This window comes from Schistocerca americana, chromosome 2 (genome assembly GCF_021461395.2).
Source record: "Schistocerca americana isolate TAMUIC-IGC-003095 chromosome 2, iqSchAmer2.1, whole genome shotgun sequence".
In the NCBI taxonomy this organism is placed as follows: Eukaryota; Metazoa; Arthropoda; class Insecta; order Orthoptera; family Acrididae; genus Schistocerca; species Schistocerca americana.
Window position 1 is genome coordinate 509407458 of NC_060120.1, and position 21354 is coordinate 509428811.

Sequence of the window (21354 nt, forward strand, 5' to 3'; positions counted from 1 at the left end):
TCGCTAAATTCTGATCGCTACGCGAGGAGTAACGTCAATTGCAGCTGCACGGAAGATAAGGAAAATAAATCGAAGACAGCGCAAACAAACCAAGTGACACGTTATGCGTTGCAATTGGCCGGAAACGTGATTTCTCAGATATACAAGTCGTAATAACATCTAATTAGCAGTGATACGGCGGTGTGGAGGGTTGCTTGCTCTGCTGAGCAGACCTCGGCGACAAACACTTTGCGCAGCACTCGACAATTCCCATCGTCATCCAGAACGCTGGGACCTTGGTTGGCTCCGACCCTAAAATAATTTCGGCTCGCAGTTCCGCGAAGGCAGCCAGGGGTTAAGGCGGTGAGAGTTACAGCGGGGCACCGTTATGTTTGCCGGCTGCTGCTGCTGCTGCCGACCTGCACTTCGTCAGGGCGTAAAACTTCGCTAAGCCGCGCTCTCCGGGGAATTATAACGATATAGTGCTTTTACTTAAAGCTCTTTACGAGCGGTTGGGCTCTCACCCTAGGTAAGAATTTCTGCACTGTGCCAAGTACCTGCTCCAGCAAATTCGTTTTCCTGACACTGAAACGCTGTTCCTCCATATTTTACTAGATACATATTTATCGTAGCATAAAGGTCAGAGGAATTTTCCAAGTATTTCAACGTCTGAATCCTGAATCTAGACTGGATTGTTCTGAGGGAACTCATCTTGCGGAATCGTGATATTTTTAAAAATAATAATCTCTATTCTGCTGCTGTTAACATCTAGAGATATTACAATAAACCTACTGCTCAGATATATAATACTGTGCTTGATACTCGGTGGCAGAATAGATGGCACATTACTGCACAAACGAGCCTGAAGAAAGGAATTAAAAATACTTTGTTTATCAAAAAAGCAGTTCTCACTCCTGTCTTGAAAATTTTGCGTTTTAATATCAGTTACATGATGTTACACTTGAGTCCTTCCATTTAACATTCTGGGTTTTCTTCTCGTCAGTTCACACATCCGTTCAGTATCTCAGTCTTGATTATCCCAATTATTTCGCTGTGCTCTCATACTCCGTAAAACAGACATCTAAAGCAAATACTGAAAGGCGGCAGTCATTTATTTTAATATAATACTATTCCTAATATTTTACAGCATTTTTCCGATACACACAGTGTTTTTCCATATATCTCATAAAATTAAATTATGGATTAACATTCCATCGATGATGCGATGCTCTCTTTATACGATTTTGGGGAACTTAAATTCAGCTGAACATTTAAGCCCAATTATCCGATTACGTGTCGGTATCTCAGCATTCTGCCAACCCTCTCAGTCATCTCTGAATGAATTCAGAGAGCATACTGTAAATTTCCATGAATGATCTCCCTGTAGCATCTCGCTGTAACGAAGAATTTGAAATATTAATATAACGCTCTTAGTGCACGAATTGGGAATCCCATTACACTTTCAGAACGAGCGAAAGAAAATGCTAAATTTAGGCTGGACATCGAGAGGTGTTGTGCAATCATTTTGTGTTGCATTCAATGATACCGTCGTTGTGTTCCCATACCACCGCGAAAACCGTGTTTGATTCATAGCTTTGTTTGTGATGTGCATGCGACGGCGTCTCTCCCGATTTAAACGTGGTCGTTGTTAGAACTGACTCGTCAGAAATAAGATTACGTCCCAAAATTCTGCGCGCAATTTACAATGCTCCTTGGTCTTACGTAGATGGCCCGTGATCTCCTTCGTGCAGTTAATTTTCACCACCGGCAGAATAAACAACAAATCAAACGTGTACGCGATGAGTCCAGGCATACGGAAAGATCTCTCTTCTCTTACGGAAGTTCGACTGCAAAGCGATCAGTGGCCAGATAACCCAAGAGGCGTACAGTTTTCTTCAGGGGTATCAGAAATGCTTAACTGCTGTCGTTATTGTTCTGAATAACGTAAAACGACAGAAATACGGAGTTTCCATAAAAGTTTACCTTTATAAAAAACATTGTGTAATACCTCGAATGCCTCTACTCATTAAGTTTTGAACTTTGTGCAGACATTTAATACGGGTAAATACTTCATCATTTAAATCATTTCAGCATTTTCACCCCTGGTAACACGCAAAACATCAAGCCAGCATTCAGTCTCTTGCCACACATTCAGCAACATGTCTGGTGTGATTGTGCCAATAGCTTCTCTCAAGCGGTGTTGCAGTGACACAGTATGAGGAACTGCTGTTGTGTAGCGGGTATCTATCACATAACCCCAAAGAAAGAAATCTGACTGGGTAATGTCAAGTGATATCGGGGGCCATGGAACTGAGCAGTCTCTGCCAGTACATCTGTTGCGAAAGGTTTCATTAAGATGATCGCCTATTCCTAGAGCCCAATGTGGGCGAGCGCCATTTGATGGTGTCTTGCATATTGTGTAACTCGGGAACAGCATAACTGACCGACATGTCTAGGTAAACATATCCACTTACATTGCTTTCAAGGAAGAAAAATGGGCCAGTCACTCGATCACACATTAACTCACAGAACAAATTTATTTTTGGACTGCCTCGATTGTGTTCTCGTATGCCATGAGTATTTTCTGGTCCTCAGATCCGGACATTATGGCGGTTAACTGAGCCACAAGCAGGAAATGTAGCTTAATCGGAGAACCACACACGCTTCAACAAATCATTGTCCTCATCCATACGGTTCAGCAAGTCCATTGCAAACTGTTCACGTTTTGGACGATCATATGGCTTCCTGAACAGTTTGGACCTTGTACACATACTATTTAAGATCTTTGAGAATCACTTGATCCACAGAACACTTTGGCATTTGGAGCTCCCATGAAGCTAGTCTAAACGAGTTCCGTGGCGATCTCGTGAATACGGTCAGAACTGCCTCAACAGTACGAAACAGATGGTCTGCCGCTGCTTGTCCGTTTCTGAACCGACCTTTCTTTTGCCAAAATCTTTTCCGCCTATGTTCTGACCAATCTAACATCAGTCGCTTTCTTTCTGTAATGGGACACTAACTTTTTCTGCACATTAATAGATAATTTAGTTTTTGATAGACACACAACACACTGAGCTTTCTCCTGGGGCCGGCCGCGGTGGCCGAGCGGTTCTAGGCGCTTCAGTTCGGAACCGCGCTACTGCTACAGTCGCAGGTTCGAATCTTGCCTCGGGCATGGATGTGTGTGATGTCCTTAGGTTAGTTTGGTTTAAGTAATTCTAAATTCTAGGAAACTGATGACCTCAGATGTTAAGTCCCATAGTGCTTAGAGCCATTTGAACCATTTTTTTCTCCTGGGGGAAACCATTTTTACGATATAGTTCACACAGCGCTTTTTTCGCGAAAGTGCTGAATGAGACACAGCTGTGCAGAAACCTCATGGGTTCCCTAGTAGACCTGTAACAAAAAACATAAATATAACTGATATTTATTCTTGAAGTCAGGGTAAAAGTTTATGAACGCTCTGTATACTTTTCCGTGATTCAGTTTCCACCGTTACTGAGAGGTTTTGTGGATAAAAGTCTGACTCGAACTGGTTTGTAGCGAGAAGCGATTAAAGTTCGGTACAAAGCATGTCATTTTCATCGGCGTAGATAAAAATTACCTGTCAGCGCTGATTGCTTTCAGTCAAAGGAACCCCTACACTATACGCTTTCTGTTCATCAGTGGAGCCGATATTAATTTCTCTAATATGGTGTGCGAAGTTGTCCGGCTTCCGTAATTCCTTCTCTTTTTCCCCTTTTGTGAAACACGCTTACAACAATCCGTAATACAAAGATCTAATTTCAGGTGAATTCCAAAGTTCCTCAGTTAACACTGCGAGTGCCATCCGTTACGCACAAAATTTGGCACGTTACAGTGCTAATTATCCACTGGAAACAGTAGCATTACAGTGCAAATCGTCAATTAAACAATTGCTATTAGCTTAATGCGAGGAGATTAAAAAAGAGAAGGTATTTACCAGTGAAATTAAATTATTATTCGTCGCTTGAAACAAGCAGTAAGTTAAACAACCTAACAACATCTGCATGTTTGTTCATTTCAACAAAACGGAGAAATGTATGCACTGACTGAAGTTTACGCATAAGGGAATTAGTAATTTCTTTCAACTCAGTGTATTTATTTCTACAAACAACTCACTAGATGTGACATAATCTAGGTGAATGCAAGTACCAGAACGTGAGAAAAAATAATGATTTTATAGACCACCTTCGTCAGAAGCTGTACTGGCAAAACACTTCAAAAGTCAAATGGCTCTAAGCACTATGGGACTTAACATCTGAGGCCATCAGTCCCCTAGAGTTAGAACTACTTAAACCTAACAATTCTAGGGACATCACACACATCCATGCCCGAGGCAGTATTCGAACCTGCGACCGTAGCAGCAGCGCGGTTCCGGACTGAAGCGCCTAGAACCGCTCGGCGACAGAAGCCGGCAAAACACTCCAGAGACCACTTTTACAATAACTAAAGTTTATTGTTCATATTGTTGTAGTAGAAAGTGATATCAGTTTGACAGATATTCACTGAGACCGTCGTGAGATTTAAACTGCTGGAAAGGAAGAAATTCCTGTAACACAGCACTGAAGTTTGTTTCCGAAAAATACTTCGAGTAGTTAATTGATTTTGATTTTTGGGGGCATTTTATAGTAGACCTTAGACATGTATGCTCCAAGCAGAGATGGAAAGTAAGAAGTTACAGTCACAGATTTAAGAGAGACAGAATCTGAACGAAGCAGAAATAACCATTAGCAGGGTCATACAAGGTGCATTAAATCACCGTGGAAGTAAAATTATGTGAACGGATCTAAATAAAAAAAACCTAAAAACTCTGGTCTTCAGCAAAGTAAGCAAGCTGAAAATTTATTTGAAAAACGTTTGGCGTTCATATTTTGTCTCTCTTAAACCTGTGACAGTAGCTTCGTACTTTCCATCTCTGCTTGGAACATATACGTCTAAGGTCTAATGTAAAATGCCCCCAAAAATGCGTAGGCACAACTTGTAATGACTTGGTTGTGTTACCACTGCCTCAGTTGCCTGGTCTCATTATTTCTCGTAATTTTTGTCAGATTTATGGTCGCACTTCCCATTATTTTCTCTCCAACTGATGTTTCTACGATTGAAAATGACGACGTAGTTCGTTGAAACAGGTAATTTAACCCTTTTTTTAAAAGAGAAAGTTTTATATACTGTGACTATGGCTTCACTATTGTAGTGTCAAATAAACTTATAAATTATATTTCAGTCACGCTCCTTATGACAATCGTGTCATAATATAGAGCAAATAAGCTGATTTAAATCATTTAGCTGGCCGATGACCTTACTGGCACGGTAACGGAAGGTGACAGAAGGCCGAATTGCAGAATACGGTCTTCTTACACTGTATTACTGCTGGAGTTCGTAATACGGTTCCTCTTTTCAGTCAGCAGACGAAGCAAAATGGCAGATACTGTGAGACTGCGGAATAGAAAATCAGCTGAAATCGCGAAACAGTGTAGAGATGCTTGGACAGCATGGGATACCTCTGGACGTCTACGAAGAAAATGCGAGTGAGCTTTCTCCACTTCTGGAATCAGACTATCGTAGATCATTGGAGCCACAAAGAGGACCAAAAAGTTGGTAAAAGGCGCAGGCCATTCGCGTCTTCTACAAGGGTTGTCGGATAAATGCACACTCGTAAGCCAGTGCCGCTGAATTGGAGAACATATTTTATATTTTCGTGTTATGATATTCCCGGAAAAGGAAAATGAATAAAATATGCTTGACACTATTCCACTCCGGGGGCGATCTACATTGATCTGAAATTGAAAGTAACAAACTTCAAAATGCCATGATCGCTTTAGTTGAGCTTTTATTCGGATTATCGGTTTCTGATCTTACGTTGAAGAATCTCATCGATGTGTACAATAATCTGTGTCACATAATAAATAGACACTGCAAGAACAAGCATGGCACAGTATATGTGCATTTCAACAGTAAAACAGTCAGTACACAACATCATACACAGTGGACTAATATACACGCTTAAAGCCGCGTACTGGCTGCATGCCGTGCTTGATCTTGGAGAGTCCATTTATCATGTGTCACAAGTTATTGTACACACCGACGAGATACTTTGGAATGTGGTGCATAAGATTTGAGGATGGAAACATAGTTTGCCGAAATTGCTTACCTGAATAAATGCTCTACTACAGCGATTGTGGCATTTTGAAATTTGTTACTTCTGATTCCGAATGTATAAGAATCAATATATATTCCGCAAACATAGATATAGAGAAATGTATCACTCTCTGATCGCCCTTGAGTTTTAGAGACAATGTACGAAACTACGCCCTGGTTGATGGCGTGGTCTTTCACTTACTGGAAACAATCGATGCAGAACAACAGTTTCATTTAGTGACCAATTTACGATCGTAACCGGTACTGGACCAGGTTAAGCGTCCGAAGCGACTTAAAATAAAAGAGCAACTAAAACGTTGTATGGAATGGGTATGTCAGACTAAGTTTCAGTGGACAAGTCTAGAGGAAATGTGTAAGGGGCAGTCAAATGAAAAAGTGCCAGATGAAAAAAAGTAAATAATTTCTTTATTATTTGAAAAGTAATCGCTATAACTGTTTGCTACAGTATTCCACAGTGAGTCAAGACGGTCATTGCTGCGACGGGAAAAAATGTTTGGTGTTGCCTACGGAGCCATGATTTAACCCAGGCGTGAAGCAAATCGGTGCCACGTATGTCTTTCTTCAGGTCTCCAAAATATAAAAATCGCATGGAGAGAGATCAGGACTTTATGGAGGATGTGTAAGGGCTTCGCAGCGAAACTTCTGCAGCTTAGTTAAGAGAATCTAGGTAACAAATGAGTGGGGACTAACCTGAAACAGAAAGAAGTCTTTTGTCAACGTTTCTGAGAGTTCGGACTTTACGGCGTGCTTCAGCTTCTGGAAAGTGCCCACGCACCGCTGTGCGTTAATCGTGGAGCCCTGTTCCAAAAAATCAATCAACAGCGGGCCCTTTCAGTCAAATAAAAAGATCATCATGACTTTCCCGGAGCTGGCATGCCTGTTGTTTCTACTAAACTGCTTAAGTTTCGATTGGAAGCCTTTCACATCGCCGGCCGCTGTGACCGAGCGGTTCTAGGCGCTTCAGTCCGGAACCGCGCTGCTGCTATTGTCGCAGGTTCGAATTCTGCCCTGCTCATGTATGTGTGTGATGTCCTTAGGTTAGTTAGGTTTACTTAGTTCTAAGTCTAGGGGACTGATGACCTCAGATGTTAAGTTCCATAGTGCTTAGAGCCATTTGAACCATTCAAATCCTCTGCACAATTCTGAACTCTCTCAACGCGATTTCCATATTTTTGGAGTTCTGAAGGAAGACATTCGTGGCCGTCGGTTTGCTTCGAACTTGTATAAAATCATGTTTCCTAGGCAACCGCAATCTTTTTTCCTTCAAAACATTGACCGTGTCTGACGCTGTATGAATGTATTAACAGTTACGGCGATAACTTTTGAAATAATAGTACGTAGGCCCACGATCCACTCATCAAAGAAGTGGCTTGCAAAACACTCGTTCGGATGATTATCGAGTACCTTCTATTGGTCTGGGATAGCAGGCAGAACGAATTGTCAACAAACGCCAGTGGCGCGGTCGACGCTACAGAAAAAGTGTCATCCATCACAGAGAGTTACGTTATTGAGATTCCGAGAGCGTAACTTCCAAGCGCGGTCCTTAAACTTCTTACCTCCTCTCTGAAACGTCTCGCGAAATGACCACAATGAGAAAATCAGAGAAACTATAACTCTCACGGAGGTTCAACGCCAGTCGCTCTTCCAGCGTGCGATTCGTGAGTGGGACAGAAAACAGGTCAAATACCACAAGTACCCTCCGACACATACCATGTGGTGGCTTGCGCAGTATATGTGTACACCTGTATTGAGAAGGTACTGAACTTCTTCACACTTCGTTAATTAGAGCTGATGTTTGACACCATAGCTATTCAATTTAGTGTAGGACCCTAATTCTAAAGCATACCCTTGTTTTTCTGATCACTAAGAGCTACTTTTCTTCTTGTTACAATAAGTTAGAGCTTAATCAGTCTAATGGAAGACTCCATTGTGTGAACACATCAGCCCCGTGGTAGGGCCTGACAGGATGATAGGTGAGCGCAAAGGTTAAGAAAAAAGAAAACCCTGGCGTGAAAAGAGCAGACGTATATCAGTTGAGCTCTTATAGACGGTACCAAGGCTGGAAAAAATTACATGCATTTGCCCTGTTTCTGTTAACAGAGCCGTGATGCATGCTGTTGCCGATAGGTCAGAACTACCTTCATAGGTCGAGATACTAAACAACAACGAGTTTGTCTACGGAGCTTTCCACGAAAAGGTAATTTTTCATGAATAGGTGGCTTATGGATATCTGAAACGGACGTGAGTGTAAACGATACAAATTAAACGTACAGAGTGATAGCACAGAACAACTTCTTGTTTTCTGCTTGTTTTATAGTTACCGGTTGGCTGAAAGTAACCGATACTGCGGAAAATAAATACTCGAAAATACTGGCGATAGCAAAATGCATATTCCCAGAAATTTGTAAAGCGAAATTTACTGCCAGCACTATTAAACTTTTCACCCGCTGGCGGCGTTTTAACTAAATCGATAACCAGAGAAACATCCGTTCTCATTAACAAAAACAAAAACAAAAAGAATCTGTACTGATATTATGAGTATTTCCACGAAAATGAGACCTCTCAGTGTAGGCCACGCTTTTCAACTTGTTATTTCATATGCTCCTCTTTCAATATGTGTACCTTTTTTTTTAATATGGACCTATCCGCCAAGAAAACTAAATCCATGGCTTTCAGAGGTAAAATTCCTACGCCGAAGGGAAATTGTAAAACGTAATAAAGCAAACACTAAATTAAGAAATATGATCGTTTAATAAGTGAAACAAAGAAGGCAAGGAAGAGACTGCGTAATTCAAGAAAGGAATGAAGAGTGTAAAAATGAGTAGAAGTGATGTAGGAAGTATAAAGATTAGTTAGCCACTTAAATGTAATTGTGATCTCTCCTGTAACGGAAAACAAAATTAAAATATCTAGAACAAGTAAAAGCTTTTAATTGAGCAGGTGTTGATATACTTCATAACGACCATAAGGGCGTAGAGAGCAAAGAAAACTCTCTTTAAGTAACTTATGTAGATCTTGACACGCATCTGAAAAGAGAAGCGTTTAAAATTTTATTATTTGCTGCTGACGTTGCTGTACGTGAGTGACGCTTTTGACACAACAGACACTGAATCTATAATCAAAATGTAGAGGTGCAATTTTTAACAGTTGCTGATGTCTGTATTATGACACACAAAATCGAATATCATGTGTCCATCATGCAAAAAGATTATAAGAAACCAGAAGAAATTCGATTAACTACAGAGATATATAAAATGAAATGAAAAAAACTGTCAATCAGACTTTTAAAAATTTATTTCGAAAGCGAAACGATGAATTAATGCCTGTATACCAAAACAGACAATAAGCAAACCACATAATAAGATTAAAGCTATATCGTACAGCAGTAGCAAATATAGGATTAAATGGTTCGGTTGAATAAACAAGGGAATATATTAAAAGTGTTATTCCACACAACTTTAAGCAGTAGAAGTAGCAGCAACATCCTCCTTAGAAATTAATACAATTCTAAAAATCTTGTGGGTTTTATGATGTTTCAGAAAGAGTTCTGGAAGTTTGTTACAACTTAATAAGTAATGCCCTTAGTGATATATGCAATGCGTCACTGGCAGAGGGATTCTTTCCAGACAGGTTAAAACATGCAATTATTAAACCACATCATAAGAAAGGTTACAAGTCCAGATTACTCACTAATACCTTTGTCCAAAATATTCGAAAAACTAATGTACATAAGAATAGTTACAGACTTAACTGAAAACAATATACTAAGCACATCACAGTTTGGACTTCAAAATTATTTTTCGTCTGTGAATGCTGTTTATACATTCACTCATTAAATACTAGAAGCCTTAAATAATAATATATCTCCTGTTGGTATTTTTTGTGATCTCTCCAAGGTCTTCGATTGTGTATATCATGATACTCTTTTAGTAAAACTCAAGTTTTATGTAACTGCTGGCTTTACAAACAGCTAGTAGGAATCATACTTGATAAACACAATGCAAAAGATTGTGCTGAGTAATTCAGACAATGTTGCAAACCTAGAAAATTTTAGTTACTGGAGTAAAAATTACAAAGACCAAAGGGTTCAATTTCGCATCCACTCTTATTCCTTGTGTAGGTGAATTATCTTCCACTTAACATTCAACAAGCGAAATTGGTACTTTTTGCAAACGATACTAGTGTTATAATAAGTCGAGTAGAGAAAAAGCAACAGAAGAGTTAGTAAATGACGTTTCACAGTGCATTATTAAGTGATTATCTGAAAATGGACTACTCCAAATTCTGAAAAGAACACTGCGTTCAGTTCTGTGCAACAAATAGAGTAACAACAACAGGTGATGTAGCACATGAGCAACAGTCAGTACGTAGGTAGAATGCTTCAAACTTAAGGGTGTACATATTGCTGAAAACTTGAACTGGAAGAAGCATATTATTGAGCTTCTCAAACAATTAAGCTCAGATGCTTGTACTCTTCGTGTAACTGCTAAGCTTGAAAAAAAAACGTATCAGCCTCCTAACACACTCTGCATATTCCCACTCAGCAATGTCGTAAAGAATAACTTATTACTTAGAAAGGAGGAATTGATTGCATAGAACCGAGCAATAGGAATAATATGTGTCGTCACCCAAGGACGTCGTGTAGGTACCTTTAACGAGCTAAATATTTCGACGGCGCCGTCCCAATAGATAATTTCGCTGCTGAAATTCGTCATAAATAACCCATCGCAATATGAGAAGAACAGTGATGAACGCACCTACAACACTAGACGAAAAAAGACTTTAGTTGCCCATTATTAAAGCTGTCAGTGGCTCAGAGAGGAGTTATGTGCAGCAAAAAAAAAAAAAAATATTGTCATCAAGTCTGACAGGTAGAGAAGCAAGTTTTAAATCTATTCTAAAACAATTTCTCTTGGAGAAGTCCTTCTACTCCATTGTCAAATTTGTACTTGAAAACTGATAGACTGCAAAAAAATTGTTTTTAAGTGCACCTGCATGAGTACGAGTAAAATTATAATGCGTACATTAATGTTGACACTAATAATCTCTATATACCCCTTAAACTGACTCGTACTACGTCATTTCCATAAGAAATGGTTCAAATGATCTAAGAAACTTCTTAGTAACTAACTAACTAGTTTTTTATGAACAAGCTGGCCCTTAACCTAGAGCCTCTACTATTTTCTTTCTTCTCGCAGTGGTACTCCACCAGCATAGCACGAGATTTTCTATAAGACTTCGAACAAAACAAATATATGTTTTGAATTGGTCTGTATAACATGCAGCTTATAGAACAATTGCTTGCGCACAGTGAACTTCTCACAAGACTGTTAATCGTAGCGTATTAATACTGAAGATGTTAACTTACGCAGGAAGACGCCTGATATAAAAAGTGAAGAAGTCGATGAAGTTTCTAAAAGCACTGTCAGCGGGTTAAGTACTGAAGTTCATGCATCGTTTTTAAACACAGTAAAGATGCATGAGCGATACTGTCCATTGCCAACAATAAACATCGCCAAAGCCTAATCACAAAGTTAACTAGTGAGCTATTGGTTAGGCCACGTGATACTAGTGTTTTGTGCCGTTAAAGTGTAAACCGTAAGTGCCACGGCTGCTACAGCTATAAACATGTGTAAGTCAGCGCAAACGGAGAAACCGTAAATTCGAGCAGTGAACCATGAGATCTGTTCTTCCGGGAAACCACTAGACACGATGAAAGCCTCAGAAGCTAACGATTCCGGATTCTCCAGCAGTAAGCATGTCATCGAGAAAGAAGACAACCTCGCAGTGATTCCTTCTCTGAATGCTCACCTGTAGTTTTAGTTAACGTGCTCATTCACACTGTCATCTTGCATCTTCCGTCTTATTTTAACTTAAATGTAGTTTGGTCATCAGTCATATTAATGGAAATACCGGTTATTATATTATGCAATACATTCATGCATTACAATCTTTCACAGGTGTGAAATCTCAAACCCAACAGCTCAAGTCCACGTTTGCATGCTCTCTATTATTGGAAAGCAATCTACAGCGAAGATGAATAAATTTCTGATACATTTTATAAACTTTTATGTTTCACTCTTATTTGAATACGTACCAATAAACCCACGAGATTTAGTTTTCTCATCATACACTCCTGGAAATTGAAATAAGAACACCGTGAATTCATTGTCCCAGAAGGAGAAACTTTATTGACACATTACTGGGGTCAGATACATCACATGATCACACTGACAGAACCGCAGGCACATAGACATAGGCAACAGAGCATGCACAATGTCGACACTAGTACAGTGTATATCCACCTTTCGCAGCAATGCAGGCTGCTATTCTCCCATGGAGACGATCGTAGAGATGCTGGATGTAGTCCTGTGGAACGGCTTGCCATGCCATTTCCACCTGGCGCCTCAGTTGGACCAGCGTTCGTGCTGGACGTGCAGACCGCGTGACACGACGCTTCATCCAGTCCCAAACATGCTCAATGGGGGACAGATCCGGAGATCTTGCTGGCCAGGGTAGTTGACTTACACCTTCTAGAGCACGTTGGGTGGCACGGGATACATGCGGACGTGCATTGTTCTGTTGGAACAGCAAGTTCCCTTGCCGGTCTAGGAATGGTAGAACGATGGGTTCGATGACGGTTTGGATGTACCGTGCACTATTCAGTGTCCCCTCGACGATCACCAGTGGTGTACAGCCAGTGTAGGAGATCGCTCCCCACACCATAATGCCGGGTGTTGGCCCTGTGTGCCTCGGTCGTATGCAGTCCTGATTGTGGCGCTCACCTGCACGGCGCCAAACACGCATACGACCATCATTGGCACCAAGGCAGAAGCGACTCTCATCGCTGAAGACGACACGTCTCCATTCGTCCCTCCATTCACGCCTGTCGCGACACCACTGGAGGCGGGCTGCACGATGTTGGGGCGTGAGCGGAAGACGGCCTAACGGTGTGCGGGACCATAGCCCAGCTTCATGGAGACGGTTGCGAATGGTCCTCGCCGATACCCCAGGAGCAACAGTGTCCCTAATTTGCTGGGAAGTGGCGGTGCGGTCCCCTACGGCACTGCGTAGGATCCTACGGTCTTGGCGTGCATCCGTGCGTCGCTGCGGTCCGGTCCCAGGTTGACGGGCACGTGCACCTTCCGCCGACCACTGGCGACAACATCGATGTACTGTGGAGACCTCACGCCCCACGTGTTGAGCAATTCGGCGGTACGTCCACCCGGCCTCCCGCATGCCCACTATACGCCCTCGCTCAAAGTCCGTCAACTGCACATACGGTTCACGTCCACGCTGTCGCGGCATGCTACCAGTGTTAAAGACTGCGATGGAGCTCCGTATGCCACGGCAAACTGGCTGACACTGACGGCGGCGGTGCACAAATGCTGCGCAGCTAGCGCCATTCGACGGCCAACACCGCGGTTCCTGGTGTGTCCGCTGTGCCGTGCGTGTGATCATTGCTTGTACAGCCCTCTCGCAGTGTCCGGAGCAAGTATGGTGGTTCTAACACACCGGAGTTAATGTGTTCTTTTTTCCATTTCCAGGAGTGTATATAACAGATAATCGTTTCTTATTCCATTTTTAACCTTAGTGCCTGCCTCCGTAAACGAGGTCGCTAACGCACGTACGACGCAGCTCTCAAACATCCGTAAGGAAAGGAGCTAATGAGCGCGGAGGAACAACACCCTTCCCCACAGTCGGCTGGACATACCTCGTGGGATGACTTAGCCAACGTTGCCACACTACTTTTGCATTTTTACGTTAACGGTTAACTGTTTGACTCACTGGTTATCACAGCGTTACTTGTTTATTAACTTCCTGTCACAATATCATCACACGTATTACTTCCTTTTACCACGCCTCTCGGCAATAGTCAACATCTACGTTGTGCTATTCCATATCGACTTCTGCTGCATGTAACTCCACTGTTCCCATTACAATCAACCTAAGGAGTGTCCGTTTGTTTGTTTGTTGTAATTCATACAAATCTAGAATTTTATACCGATCTTGACGAGATTTTGGACGCTTACCTTCAAGACAGGAGGAATATGACTGTCTCCACAGATTTCATAATCTGACTTGTAACCTTTATGTATGTAACACGAAGAAGGAGAAGATTGTTAAAAAAAATTCTAAAAGTTCTTGGCCGATTTACTTCAAGTTCCTACATGATCCTCTACTGAACATTAGGACGGACATAGGCTATGCATTTGTTAATATACACAACACACAACATATATATGTTACCAAACATCTCGGAAAGTATTTGGCCAATTTACTACAAAGCTCTTGGCCGATTTATTTCAAATTTCAACATTCCGGTGAAACAATGAGTAGAATTAATGAAAAGTTAAAAGCCTAAGAAACGAAACGTGTCGTGGTAAATTGTCATTCGTATAACGAGAATAAAGTACAGTGAGAGTAGCCGTCTTGGAGATACTTTTATCAGATGGTTCAAATGGCTCTAAGCACTATGGGAGGTCATCAGTCCCTTAGACTTAGAACTACTTAAACCTATCTAACCTAAGGACATCACACACTTCCATGCCCGAGGCAGGATTCGAACATGCGACCATAGCAGGCATGCGGTTCCGGACTGAAGCGCCTAGAACCCCTCGGCCACAGCGGCCGGCCATAGTATTATCAGATGCTAGCTGATCCGGGGAGAGAGGAAGCTCGAGAATTAGACAGAAACATGATTGTTCACTTATTTGTTGACTATTTACTGTTGTTATATATGACATAAACCTTATAAGATATTTTAGTCCATGTTTCGCGGTTATGTTTAACTATTAAAATCCACAGTGCCATACAAACGCTAAAGAAGGTTGTGCAAATAGATTAAATAAATCACCAGATAGCGAGCCTATCAAAAGGTAGAACAGAATGCGACATTTCCTGAACTGTGTCGTAATCTGGTCGAACAATCTGAGTCGGGCTCAATCACCAACCTACTTGAAAAAGCGCAAACAGAGATGAAACAATAGCAGACAAATTCTCCAGAAACACAATTAGATACTTACAGCAAAATGTAACAATAGATGGTGCAACTATTCATCTTTCCATACAGGGAAAATGCAAAGTTTGTGAAAATCTGCTTAAAGAAATTAATTGGAAATGTTAGCAGAAAATCGTTTAGTTTCTCATTCCTGTAGAAAAACATGTAGTTCCCATAGAAGTTTAACAGAAATATTAAAGTTCCCATTGTTGAATACCGACAACAAATCACAATGCAACTTTCTCCGGAAGCGATAGTCTTAAAGTCATCTACATCCATTTCTTAATTGTCTGTTGTTTAGTGTGGTCGTTAGAAAATCGTGGCTGTTAGCTTGAATTACGATGTGTAAGCTAAGTCATGTTGCTTTATAACTGCTAAATTTTCGTACTTTAAGTGGTGATTTGTTTATGTATGCACATACTTTATTGAGTCAAAATGTTTCTTGCAGAGAATGAGCAGTATTGAAATGAAAAAAGTATGTATTTTACAGTTAGATTTTAGGTATATTATGGGAAACAGATACACGCTGTTAGCCAGAACATTATGGCCACCTGATTAATATTACTTAATAAATAATAACCACTTTGACACGGACAACACTGGTGACGCTTCGTGGCATGGAAGCAATGAGGCCTTCGTAGGTCCCTTGACAGAGCTGGCACGACATATGCGCACACTCAACTCACCTAACTTCCGTAAACTCCGTGGAGGGGCTCGATGAACTCTGACGCCACGATCTATCACATCCCAGATGTGTTCTATCGGCTTCAGATCCGGCAAGTTGGGGGTGTCACCACATCAGTTGGAATTCAGCACTGTGTTCCTGGAACCACTCTGTCACACTCTTAGCCTTGCGACATTGCTTGTTATCTTGTTAAAATAAGCCTCATTATCATATTGAAAAATGCCTCGTGAGGAGGTGTACGTGGTCTGCAACCAGAGTACGAAACGATATAAGGAGCCGACATGGTCCTTGCATGAGCTCCACTAAACCTTTTGACGCCAACGTGAATGCTCCAGAGAATATTGGAGCCACCGCCAGCTTCGTCCCGCAGTACAGGTGTCAAGAACCTGTTCCCCTGGAAGATGATGGATTCGCGCCCTCCCTTCGGCTGCGGAGGCTCATCATTAGGAGACTTGTGCGTACTTTGTGTTCAGACACACTTGTACTGAGCCGAGCAGTAAACTCTGATGCTAGTTCCGCCACAGTCTTACCAGTCTGCCCAGCCTACGACGTCCGACGTCGGTAACATCGGGTCGCCGGCTAACCCTCCACGACGTCTGGACGTGGTTTCACCTTGGTTTCATCAAGTGTTAGATACCACTGCATTCTCCGAGCACATAACAAGTGGTGCAGCCTCCGTGCCATCACAATCTGCCCTCTGTCAAACTCAGCCTTCCCCATTATGAGATCGCGCGCCTGTCCCATTTAACACACGCTCACTAGTACTACAAACATTGCGCGTGTGTCTGACTAGCAGTTATTCCTCGCCAGGTGACTCTGCTATCACCTGCACGGGTTTATATCGGTAGTAGGTCGATGGTCATAATGTTCTGGATGATCAGTGTATTGGTTTAACTTTTATTTTAAAAAGGAATCAAATCATAATCTGTGACGTAATTGTTGTTACTAAACTTTGGGTTTGATATCGGTGTATATTTGTGAAAGTCAGTGCCGGAAGGCAAGAACCCTATATTTATGAATGCCTCAGGTGAAGCGGTATTCATTCGTGGCATTCCGTTGACACTAAATTATTGAAATATGCTCTTCGAGTGAAAGGGATTGCAGTTTCCCATGCAGCTTGCATTCGCTAGGCACAGACCCACTCACTTTGTGTGACAGATATTAAACATCCCTGGCAACACCTGGCACTGCAGCTAGTGCTAAGTATAGAAATAAAAATTCCGCACGCGAGCTTCTTGAACGCCTAATGAATGTCTCTTTCGTCTTTCAGAGCCTACCACAATGGATGCGGTACAATTAGCAACACAGTGCTGGGAAATTACAAGACCTGTTGTGTCAAACAGGGCAAACAGGCCTACTACTGCACCATTTCCCTCCAATTCATCTGACTTGTAAACCACTGAATATTTCTGGAATTTTGTCGACAGACTCTAGGAAGCAGTTCCAAGAGCAATGTACCTGAATATTGGTTTGTGTGAGAAACTGTCAGGATTATCGTTCCCCAGGATGACTTTGAAGGCTTGTCTGCTTCCAGGGAGCGTCGCGTAGACTCAACATGCAATTAATAACGGCTCTATTTAACACCAAGTGAATACTACATAACGAAACTTTAGTCATATTCTCACTAACGTAAATTTCGAGTGGTATAGGACTCTCCTATGAGTTAACGGAAAACAGTGATAAACATCAGAAAAGACAGTAGAAACGTTAATTCAGAACGAGAAAGCGAAAAGGAAGTATGAAAAGGGTAGATTTCATTTGCAAAAGATTCTGTTGAACAGGCAAGCTTGGATCTTAACAGCTAATTACTTCACATAAACATGTTGCGGAGTCTGATATAAATTTGTAACTACGAAAATTTTATTTTTATTCTTCACTATTATGTCCTAAATTAACAATATGAAGCAAAACGTAGAAAGTCTTCTTTTGTTTCAGGCTAATCTCTCACATGATTACAGTACGTCACACAATTACTGTATTCTTTTTATTTCAGGTTAAACCCGACATAGGCGTTCGCAGCTGATCGCAACAGGTAAGTGCGTTTAACTTCTACAAAACTAACAAAAAATAATTCACAGCGAAGTATTTCGACTTTTAGTGCTTCGCGTCTTCATTTATCACTGAAGTGCAAAATGTATCAACAGAGCTAGTTACATGATATTACAGTACGGTTAACCTGATTACTTAATACTGACCCAGCATTGGCCGCCCTGTTATATTATCAGTTGGTAAAACTTCGCTGCCAACACCTCCGGTTCTGTAAATCATGCTTTCTCAGATTTTCTAGTGTTGCGTGACAAAAAGTACGCAAAATAGTAAATTGGGGTTAGTTTACGGTGGTCGTGGTAAGTTCCTATGTGACCAAACTGCTGGGGTCATCGAACCCTAAGTTTACACACTACTTAATCTAACTTAAACAAACTTACGCTTAGGACAACACACACACGCCCGTGCCCGAGGGAGGACTAGAGCCTCCGACGTAGGGAGCCACGCGAACCGTGGCAAGGAGCCCAAGGCCACGCGGATACCCCGCACGGCGTTAGTATACAGTGTTTCTCTTTCTTGCCAACAGTAGTCAACCGACTATCATCTCTGACAATAGGCACCAAATTCTCTTATAAAACAGTACTGCCATTCAAATTGTCATTAGTGTCGAGCATTAGAGACGACATGAATAAAGAGCGTAGAATACTCTGAAAAGAAAAAAGCTTGTGTGCAAATAATACTTAACAATAATGGAACTAATGATATGGATAGGAATCAGTGTTGACGGACGAACATACTACGTCCCGTCCTTGTGAACACAAACATCTCAAATGTCTTACGTATACCAGTATACACATTACTCTTTACCTGAGAGTGTGTCCTCAATTACAAACTCTTCTAATTGCCTACTTCTTCATACCAATAAATGATATGTGTAAATTTAGCAAAACTAATACGATCAGTATTATAAAAAATTTTATTTATTTGTCACCGTGGTTTTCGGAGGCTGAGTCAACACACTCGTATTTTAACTCGTCTGCAAGAGTTAAAACTATATATATATATATATATATATATATATATATATATATATATATATATATATATACTTCCAGCGAGCTTGTCATGATTAATTAAAAATTTTTATTATCTGTTTACTCGCGAATTTTACATTCAAGGTGCAGTCACGGTCAAATAACCGCATACGAGGCCACATTGGAAGTATGTGTAACATTTCTCTACTGGTGGCACAAGGAGAAGGAAGTAGTCTACGTGTACGAGACACTGTCTGTGTGGAGCAGTAACACTTGTTCTCTCAGATACCATCAGTACTCTCGTGACAGAACCCCTCACTCCCCCCCCTCCCCCCTCACTCCCCCCCCCCCCCCCCCCACCGCGCGAAACTCCTCTGCCCACCCTTTCCGCCTGTCTTTACTCTCCCACCAGCAACTCCACTCTCGCCCACATTTGCCAAACGTCACCACAACACCCCCCAGCCTTTTACTTACTCACTCCACGCGTGTACCGCCCCCTGTTCGAAATTCCCTGCAAACTCTCTCCCGTCATGTTCTTCTGTCAGCATACAAATTACTTCGGCCTGCGTGGCGCTTTGATGTCGAATTACTTTTTTCCCCTCCCTCAGAAGCATAAACCATTTGCTGACTCAAGGGAAGACAATTCCGGACCTTTTCTGAGAAAGAAGTTCTGATATTGTTTTCTTACCAAAACAACTGTATTTTGGAGTGATTTTCTTATCTAATATTGAACTGATGTATTCCTATTTGCTTTTAGGAAAAATTTAACTTTTATTTCTTTTTCCGGCTGTGCTTTTCCGCCCGTGAGACACCCAACACACTTTAGCGTCGTTGTTCCAGGAACCTTCATATGTTTCCTTTGCACTTCCTCGACTTCTCTGTTTATGTGTGAAGTCTTAGCGCCAACGGATGCCATGTTCTTTCTTTTCCACCGGAAGTCACGTTATGAAACACTTTTGTTAACTTTGAATTACCTCTTTGCTTTTGCTTTGCTCCCTCACTTCAGCTTCCTTGACTATTGCCTTAGTGATTAGGATGGTTGTCTTACTTCGCTCAATGGAGTAACGAGTTACAAGCAAACAGGAGTTGGAGAGTGGCTTGGCGGAGCGCATGTGGCATTCAGACACATTGCACAACTGTTACTTTCGATGTGATTAATTACTGAACCTCTCGTGTCTTTGTCATCACACGCTACGTTCAGTAATTAAACACATAACAATTGAAGCTTAAAAGCGGGAAAAAATCTGAAAAATGTTCGGGATCCTTCTGCATAGGCGGTGAAACGCTTCCATAATCTACAATGATAAACTTTTATGTTTAAGACAGCGTCAAATGGTTCAACACGCAGTTTGCAGTTACAATTATAACTTTTGCATCGACAAGAACGAATAGTCCCCTTTACACGCAAGACCTTAAGATTCAGTTAAAATGTCGAAAAAAAAACATCGATTGGGAATTTGGGGCGGGGGAATTGAGGTAGCCGTTTGTGATAAAGGAAAAATGTTACTCTCTCGCATTCATCGCTGATGCCGCTGGTGGCCGAGCGGTTCTAGGAGCTTCAGTCTGGAACCACGCTACCGCTACGGTCGCAGGTTCGAATCCTGCCTCGGGCATGGATGTGTGTGATGTCCTTAGGTTAGTTAGGTTTAAGTAGTTCTAAGTTCTAGGGGACTGATGACCTCGGAAGTTAAGACCCATAGTGCTCAGAGCCATTTGAACCATTTTGCACACGGAAAACATTCCTTTCTATTACTTACTAATCACTGCGGCAGAACAGTGGTCAAAGAGTAAGGAAGCAGCAATGCCTGGCACTTCACAAAAACTGGAAGGCAGGAGGTGAGTTACTGGCGGAAGTAATGCTGTGAGTACGGGTTGTGAGTCGCACTCGGGTAGCTCAGTTGGTAGAGCACATGCCCGCCAAAGGCAAAGGTCTCGGTTTCCAGTCCCGGTCCAGCACAAAGTCTTAATGTGCCAGGAAGTTTCACTTCAATGTTTCTCTCTCAGAAACGCTTTTCTTGTTATTGCCAGTCCGAATTTTTATATACTGTCATCAGTTGTTTTGGTGCCAAAATAGCAAAACTCACGTACTATTTAAAATTAGTGCAACTTTTCTTGATCTGAATTCTACCTTCATTACCTAGTTTATTGCATTAAACATTCTTGTATTTCTTGATGCGTCAGTTCTAGGCGAAACCTCAAGCTTTCGACGATCGCCAGCATCGTTTTCGCCACTGAATCAGTTCCTAACAGTACCATCGAGAGGTCGAGTTTTTGCCCAGAACTGACACAAGAAATGTGAGAGGAATACAAGACTGTCGGCGAGTAAAACAATATTCATATTCAGCTTATAATCGCTGTTCAAGACACTATCCATTCAGTTCAGCTGCACTTCCAAAACATTTACTGTCTGTAACAGAATTACAAAGTTGCAGGAAAACCACAAAGTTTTAAACTGATGACCGCTTTTGAAAACTGAGTTCTAGAAAAAA

The 21354-nt window shown here is 41.6% G+C and overlaps 1 long non-coding RNA gene across 1 annotated transcript in view; it reads left to right on the forward strand.

Moving 5' to 3' along the window:
* The window catches only part of LOC124594947, a 527967-nt gene that overhangs the window by 346926 nt on the left and 159687 nt on the right, over positions 1-21354 (forward strand). Inside the window, exon 3 of the long non-coding RNA XR_006978168.1 lies at positions 17839-17877. This is a non-coding gene — a long non-coding RNA (uncharacterized LOC124594947). The remainder of the gene's footprint in view (positions 1-17838; positions 17878-21354) is intronic.